The 8,879-nt window shown below is 42.2% G+C and overlaps 1 non-coding gene across 1 annotated transcript; it reads left to right on the forward strand.

Moving 5' to 3' along the window:
- Window positions 1-3,559: 3,559 nt before the first annotated feature.
- Window positions 3,560-3,667, forward strand: LOC130958514 (small nucleolar RNA R71). The gene has a single exon (XR_009077631.1). It is a non-coding gene; the product is annotated as a small nucleolar RNA R71 (small nucleolar RNA).
- The last annotated feature ends 5,212 nt before the right edge of the window (window positions 3,668-8,879 follow it).

Here is an 8,879-nt window from a genome sequence, read left to right on the forward strand (position 1 = left end):
GCCAACAATTTTAACATTCATGAACAACAAATTCAAAAGACATATGCACTGTTCAGGCATACATTCAGAAAACAAAAAGTGTTGCCACCACATCAAGATAATTAAACTGTTATAAAATTCAAAATTCATGCAATTCTTTTCTTTTTCAATTAAGAACAATTCTTAAGAAAGGTGATGGATTCATAGGACATTCATAACTTTAAGGCATAGACACTAAGACACTAATGATCATAAGACACAAACATGGATAATATAAAGCACTAAAATTCGAAAAACAGAAAATTAAAGAACAAGGAGATTAAAGAACGGGTCCACCTTAGTGATGGCGGCTTGTTCTTCCTCTTGAAGGTCTTATGGAGTGCTTGAGCTCCTCAATGTCTCTTCCTTGTCTTTGTTGCTCCTCTCTCATGATTCTTTGATCTTCTCTAATTTCATGGAGGAGGATGGAATGCTCTTGGTGCTCCACCCTTAGTTGTCCTATGTTGGAACTCAATTCTCCTAGGGACGTGTTTAGTTGCTCCCAATAGTCTTGTGGAGGAAAGTGCATCCCTTGAGGTATCTCAGGGATCTCATGATGAGAGGGGTCTCTTGTTTGCTCCATCCTTTTCTTGGTGATGGGCTTGTCCTCATCAATGGGGATATCTCCTTCTATGTCAACTCCAACTGAATAACAGAGGTGACAAATGAGATGAGGAAAGGCTAGCCTTGCCAAGGTGGAAGACTTGTCCGCTACTTTATAGAGTTCTTGGGCTATAACCTCATGAACTTTCACTTCTTCTCCAATCATGATGCTATGAATCATGATGGCCCGGTCTAGAGTAACTTCAGACCGGTTGCTAGTAGGAATGATTGAGCGTTGGATGAACTCCAACCATCCTCTAGCCATGGGCTTGAGGTCATGCCTTCTCAATTGAACCGGCTTGCCTCTTGAATTTCTCTTCCATTGGGCGTCCTCTTCACATATATTTATGAGGACTTGGTCCAACCTTTTGATCAAAGTTGACCCTTCTTCATGGCCACAACTTCATAGAAGTGGTCTTGATGCACCCTTGAGATGAATCTCTCCATCTCTCATGACTCGGAGGTAGAAGCTTTTGCCCTCCCTTTCCTCTTTCTAGAGGTTTCTCCGGCCTTGGATGCCATAAATGGTTATGGAAAAACAAAAAGCAATGCTTTTACCACACCAAAATTAAAAGGTTTGCTCGTCCTCGAGCAAAAGAAGAAAGATGAGAGTAGAAGAAGAAGAAATAGAGGAGAGGGAGATGGCTTTGTGTTCGGCCAAGGAGGGGGAGAAGTGGTGTTTAGGTGGTGTGAAAATGAAGGAGTGAAGAAGGGTTTATGGGGAAGAGGTGTTGGGGTAATTGGTGAATGGGTGAAGAAGAGAGAGTGTGGTGGGGTTGGTGGGGATCCTGTGGGGTCCACAGATCCTGAGGTGTCAAGGAAAAGTCATCCCTGCACCAAATGGCACTCAAAATCACGTTTTGAGCCATTTCTGGCGTTAAACGCCGGGCTGGTGCCCATTCCTGGCATTTAACGCCAGGTTCTTGCCCTTTTCTGGCGTTTAACGCCAGTCTGGTGCCCCTTTCTGGCGTTAAACGCCCAGAATGGTGCCAGACTGGGCGTTAAACGCCCAACTGCTAGCCTCACTGGCGTTTAAACGCCAGTGAGTTCTTCCTCCAGGGTGTGCTGTTTTTCTTCCTGTTTTTCATTCTGTTTTTGCTTTTTCAATTGATTTTGTGACTTCTTATGATCATCAACCTACAAAATAAAATAAAATAACAAAAGAAAGTAGATAAAATATAACATTGGGTTGCCTCCCAACAAGCGCTTCTTTAATGTCAGTAGCTTGACAGAGGGCTCTCATGGAGCCTCACAGATACTCAGAGCAATGTTGGAACCTCCCAACACCAAACTTAGAGTTTGAATGTGGGGGTTCAACACCAAACTTAGAGTTTGGTTGTGGCCTCCCAACACCAAACTTAGAGTTTGACTGTGGGGGCTCTGTTTGACTCTGATTTGAGAGAAGCTCTTCATGCTTCTTCTCCATGGTGACAGAGGGATATCCTTGAGCCTTAAACACAAAGGATTCTTCATTCACTTGAATGATCAGTTCACCTCCATCAACATCAATTACAGCCTTTGCTGTGGCTAGGAAGGGTCTGCCAAGGATGATGGTTTCATCCATGCACTTCCCAGTCTCTAGGACTATGAAATCAGTAGGGATGTAATGGTCTTCAATCTTCACCAAAACATTCTCTACAAGTCCATGAGCTTGTTTTCTTGAGTTGTCTGCCATCTCTAGTGAGATTCTTGCAGCTTGTATCTCAAAGATCCCTAGCTTCTCCATTACAGAGAGAGGCATGAGGTTCACACTTGATCCTAAGTCACACAGGGCCTTCTTGAAGGTCATGGTGCCTATGGTACAAGGTACTGAAAACTTCCTAGGATCCTGTCTCTTTTGAGGTAATTTCTGCCTAGACAAGTCATCCAGTTCTTTGGTGAGCAAAGGAGGTTCATCCTCCCAAGTCTCATTTCCAAATAACTTGTCATTTAGCTTCATGATTGCTCCAAGGTATTTAGCAACTTGCTCTTCAGTGACATACTCATCCTCTTCAGAGGAGGAATACTCATCAGAGCTCATGAAAGGCAGAAGTAAGTCCAATGGAATCTCTATGGTCTCATTTTGAGCCTCAGATTCCCATGGTTCCTCATTAGGGAACTCATTGGAGGTCAGTGCACGCCCATTGAGGTCTTCCTCAGTGGCGTCCACTTCCTCTCTTTCCTCTCCAGATTCGGCCATGTTTATGGCTTTGCACTCTCCTTTTGGATTTTCTTCTGTATTGCTTGGAAGAGTACTTGGAGGGAGTTCAGTAACTTTCTTGCTCAGCTGTCCCACTTGTGCCTCCAAATTCCTAATGGAGGACCTTGTTTCAGTCATGAAACTTTGAGTGGTTTTGATTAGATCAGAGACCATGGTTGCTAAGTCAGAGGGGTTCTGCTTAGTATTCTCTGTCTGTTGCTGAGAAGATGATGGAAAAGGCTTGCCATTGCTAAACCTGTTTCTTCCACCATTATTGTTGTTGAAACCTTGTTGAGGTCTCTCTTGATTCTTCCATGAGAAATTTGGGTGATTTCTCCATGAAGAATTATAGGTGTTTCCATAGGGTTCTCCCATGTAATTCACCTCTTCCATTGAGGGGTTCTCAGGATCATAAGCTTCTTCTTCAGATGAAGCATCCTTAGTACTGCTTGGTGCATTTTGCATTCCAGACAGACTTTGAGAAATCAAATTGACTTGTTGAGTCAATATCTTGTTCTGAGCCAAAATGGCATTCAGAGTATCAATCTCAAGAACTCCTTTCTTCTGACTTGTCCCATTGTTCACAGGATTTCTTTCAGAAGTGTACATGAATTGGTTATTTGCAACCATTTCAATGAGCTCTTGAGCCTCTGTAGGCGTCTTCTTCAGATGAAGAGATCCTCCAGCAGAGCTATCCAAAGACATCTTGGATAGTTCAGAGAGACCATCATAGAAAATACCTATGATGCTCCACTCAGAAAGCATGTCAGAAGGACACTTTCTGATCAATTGTTTGTATCTTTCCCAAGCTTCATAGAGGGATTCTCCATCCTTCTGTCTGAAGGTTTGGACTTCCACTCTAAGCTTACTCAATTTTTGAGGTGGAAAGAACTTTTCCAAGAAGGCATTGACTAGCTTTTCCCATGAGTCCAGGCTTTCTTTAGGTTGAGAGTCCAACCATGTCCTAGCTCTGTCTCTTACAGCAAAAGGGAATAGCATCAGTCTGTAGACCTCAGGGTCAACCCCATTAGTCTTGACTGTGTCACAGATTTGCAAGAACTCAGCTAAAAACTGATGAGGATCTTCCAATGGAAGTCCATGGAACTTGCAATTCTGTTGCATTAGAGAAACTAACTGAGGCTTAAGCTCAAAGTTGTTTGCTCCAATGGCAGGGATAGAGATGCTTCTCCCATAGAAGTCGGGAGTAGGTGCAGTAAAGTCACCCAGCACCTTCCTTGCATTGTTGGCATTGTTGTTGTTTTCGGCTGCCATAGGTTCTTCTTCCTTGAAGAATTCGGTCAGGTCCTCAACAGAGAGTTGTGCCTTAGCTTCTCTTAGCTTTCGCTTCAAGGTCCTCTCAGGTTCAGGGTCAGCTTCAACAAGAATGCCTTTGTCTTTGTTCCTGCTCATATGAAAGAGAAGAGAACAAGAAAATGTGGAATCCTCTATGTCACAGTATAGAGATTCCCTGAGGTATCAGAGGAAACGAAAAACAGAAGAAAGAGGTAGAAGAATTCAAACTTGATCAGATAGAGTTCGAATTGTGCATTAAGAAGGAGTGATACTCCATAAATAGAAGGATGTGAAAAGAAGGGAAGTAATGTTCGAAAATTAAGTAAAAGATTTTGAAAACATTTTTGAAAAACACTTATTGATTTTCGAAAATAAAAGTGGGAAAGAAATCAAATGATTTTTGAAAAAGATTTTGAAATTAGAAGTTAAAAAGATTTGATTGAAAACTATTTTGAAAAAGATGTGATTAAAAAGATATGATTGATTTTAAAAAAGATGTGATTGAGAAGATATGATTTGAAAAACATTTTAAAAAGATTTGATTTTAAAATTAATGACTTGCTTGACAAGAAAAGATATGATTTAAAAATTAAACCTTCCTCAACAGGAAAGGCAACATACTTGAAATTTTGAATCAAATCATTAATTGTTAGCAAGTATCTTTGAAAAAGGAAAGAAATTGATTTTGAAAACATTTGATTGAAAAGATATGATTTGAAAAAGATTTGATTTTGAAAAACTTTGAAAACTTGAAAAAAAATTTGATTTGGAAACAAAATCTTCCCCCTTGTGCCATCTTGGCGTTAAACGCCCAGAATGGTATCCATTCTGGCGTTTAACGCCCAAAATGCTACCTTTTTGGGCGTTAAACGCCCAACCAGGTACCCTGGCTGGCGTTTAAACGCCAGTCTGTCCTTCTTCACTGGGCGTTTTGAACGCCCAGCTTTTCTGTGTAATTCCTCTGCTGCATGTTCTGAATCTTCAGTCCCCTGTACTATTGACTTGAAAATAGAACCAAGATCAAATAAACAAGGCATGCAAGACACCAAACTTAAAATTAGACACTAGACTCAAACAAGAAACATAAAATGTTTTTTGGTTTTTTTATGATTTTTTTTTATAATTTTTTTGTGCTTTTTCAAAAATTATATGAAAATAGAAACTAAAGGTTTCAGAATTCTCAATTTGAATTTCCAGGAATCATTGCAATGCTAGTCTAAGACTCCGGTCCAGGAATTAGACATGGCTTCACAGCCAGCCAAGCTTTCAAAGAAAGCTTCGGTCCAAAACACTAGACATGGCCAATGGCCAGCCAAGCCTCAGCAGATCATTGCTCCAATAGCAAGATTGATAGAGATCAACAAGCTATAGTGATGATTAGTTGAAACCTTGGACCAATAAGATTAGACATGGCTTCTCAGCCAGCCAGATTTCAACAGATCATCATGAAACACTAGAATTCACTCTCAAGAACTCTGAGAAAAAAAAATACCTAATCTAAGCAACAAGATGAACCGCCAGTTGTCCATACACAAACAATCCCCGGCAACGGCGCCAAAAACTTGGTGCACGAAATTGTGATCAATACTTTTTAATACACGAAATAATCCCTAGTAATGGCTCCAAAGACTTGGTGCTCAATACCATGGCATAAACACAACTTCGCACAACTAACCAGCAAGTGCACTGGGTCGTCCAAGTAATACCTTACGCGAGTAAGGGTCGATCCCACGGAGATTGTTGCTATGAAGCAAGCTATGGTCACCTTGTAAATCTCAGTCAGGCAGACTCAAATGGGTATAGTGATAAACGAATAAAGCATAGAGATAAAGATAGAGATACTTATGTATATCATTGGTGAGAGCTTCAGACAAGCGTATGAAGATGCCTTCCCTTCCGTCTCTCTGCTTTCCTACAGTCTTCATCCAATCCTTCTTACTCCTTTCCATGGCAAGCTCATGTAGGGTTTCACCGTTGTCAGTGGCTACCTCCCATCCTCTCAGTGAAAATGTTCCCATGCTCTGTCACAGCATATGGCTAATCAGCTGTCGGTTCTCGGTCAGGCCGGAATAAAATCCATCGATCCTTTTGCGTCTGTCACTAACGCCCCGCCTGCTAGGAGTTTGAAGCACGTCACAGTCATTCAATCATTGAATCCTACTCAGAATACCACAGACAAGGTTAGACCTTCCGGATTCTTGAATGCCGCCATCAGTTCTCGCCTATACCACGAAGACTCTGATCTCACGGAATGGCTGGCTCGTTTGTCAGGTGAGCACTCGGTTGTCAGGCGATCAACCATGCATCGTGTTATCAGGAATCCAAGAGATATTCACTAAGCCTCATATGCTTGTAGAACAAGAGTGGTTGTCAGTCACCTGTTCATGAGTGAGAATGATGATGAGTGTCACGGATCATCACATTCATCAAGTTGAAGAACAAGTGATATCTTGGACAAAGAACAAGCGGAATTGAATGGAAGAACAATAGTAATTGCATTAATACTCGAGGTACAGCAGAGCTCCACACCTTAATCTATGGTGTGTAGAAACTCCACCGTTGAAAATACATAAGAACAAGGTCTAGGCATGGCCGTGAGGCCAGCCTCCCAAAGTGATCAAAAGATCTAAAGAACAAAAGATTCCAAAGATCAGAAGATGAAAATACAATAGTAAAAGGTCCTACTTATAGAAAACTAGTAGCCTAGGGTGTACAGAGATGAGTAAATGACATAAAAATCCACTTCCGGGCCCACTTGGTGTGTGCTTGGGCTGAGCAATGAAGCATTTTCGTGTAGAGACTCTTCTTGGAGTTAAACGCCAGCTTTTATGCCAGTTTGGGCGTTTAACTCTCATTTAGGTGCCAGTTCCGGCGTTTAACGCTGGAATTTCTTGAGGTGACTTTGAACGCCGGTTTGGGCCATCAAATCTTGGGCAAAGTATGGACTATCATATATTGCTGGAAAGCCCAGGATGTCTACTTTCCAACGCCGTTGAGAGCGCGCCAATTGAGCTTCTGTAGCTCCAGAAAATCCACTTCGAGTGCAGGGAGGTCAGAATCCAACAGCATCTGCAGTCCTTTTGAGTCTCTGGATCAGATTTTTGCTCAGATCCCTCAATTTCAGCCAGAAAATACCTGAAATCACAGAAAAACACACAAACTCATAGTAAAGTCCAGAAAAGTGAATTTTAACTAAAAACTAATAAAAATATAATAAAAACTAACTAGATCATACTAAAAACATACTAAAAGCAAAGCCAAAAAGCGTACAAATTATCCGCTCATCAATGCTCCCGAATCAAATAAAGCATTTAAAGTTTGACCAGCTATTTCACAGTTACCTCGAATAAGTGTCTCGGATCCCTCAGCTCCTACAGCTGAAGTGGTGAACACCCGACCAGTCTGTTGTGCCCTTCCAGCACCTTGTTTCTGCCTTTCCGGACAACTTGCGGCTTTATGCCCCGCCTTTCCACAATTGTAGCACAAACCCCATCCGGCCTTGCATGGTGCTCCTGGATGGTGACTTCCACACCTAGTACAAGCTTGATCATTCTGAGGCTGCTTCCCAAACTTCTTCCCTTGGGAGTTGTTGTTGTTGGGCCTCCTGAAAGAGCTTCCCCTCTTGAAAGACGGACCTCTAGGTGCAAAGCTCTTTCCTCGGTTCTGTGGGAATGATCCTTTGTGACTCCCTTTCTCAGCAGTTGCCCTTCTCACACACTCTTCAGCAACCCTACACTTGTTCACCAATTCAGAGAAAGTCCTAATCTCCATTGGCCCTATTGAACTGAAGATATCACTCCGGAGTCCTCCTTCATACTTAACACACTTCCATTCCTCATATTCCACCGGAGTCCCTTGGCACATACGAGAGAACCTGAACAGCTCCTCAAACTTGTCAGTATACTCTGATATGGACATAGTACCCTGCTTCAGTTGTAACAATTCAAGTTCCTTAGCCGTCCTAGCAGAAGTTGGAAAGCACTTCTTATAGAACTCTTCTTGAAAGACATTCCAGGTGATATAGTCATCACCCTGCTGCAGAAGACGTCGGATGCCTTGCCACCAATGCGACGCTTCACCGGTGAGCATATAGGTGGCAAACTCGACACGCTGTCCTTCAGGTACCACTTGTACTTGCAGTGCTCGCTCTATAGCCTGAAACCATGTATCAGCCTCAGTCGGGCTAGTAGTTCCCTTGAACTTAGGCGGATTAACCTTCAAAAATTTTGCTAGTGTCATCGGGCCTTGAACTCCACCTCCATCATTACCATGGTTGTTCATCTGTTGACCAAGAGCCTCAGCAGTGGCTTGCATAGCAGCAGCCATGTTCTCCAACGCAGCCATAAAGTTCACCGGGTCATTAGGGTTATTATCTGGTGTACGAGCATTCGTACGACCTCTCGCACTACCTCTACCGCGTCCACGAGGCGCCCTCTGGTTCTTATATATACCAAACAATCGATATTAAGTTGATCAGTCTCAATATCGGAAGTCTAGTACTTCAAAGTCCCAAATGCATGCTCATGAACGTTTATGCCAATTATATCAAGCAGATATACTAATAGCACATAACACACACACAGAGAATGCACAGAAGCATAGTCAGTCCATCCCTCAGGCTCTACAGGAACGAACTGCTCTGATACCATAATGTAACACCCTACCATACAGAGTCTTATGAATGTAACACCCTACCATACAGAGTCTTATGCTTAAGTCATAATGCAGAGATGGCAAGGTATTACGACCTCTAAAATAAAATTTTAGTACGTATAGTAGTATGAAT

This window comes from Arachis stenosperma, chromosome 10 (assembly GCF_014773155.1).
Source record: "Arachis stenosperma cultivar V10309 chromosome 10, arast.V10309.gnm1.PFL2, whole genome shotgun sequence".
NCBI lineage: Eukaryota > Viridiplantae > Streptophyta > Magnoliopsida > Fabales > Fabaceae > Arachis > Arachis stenosperma.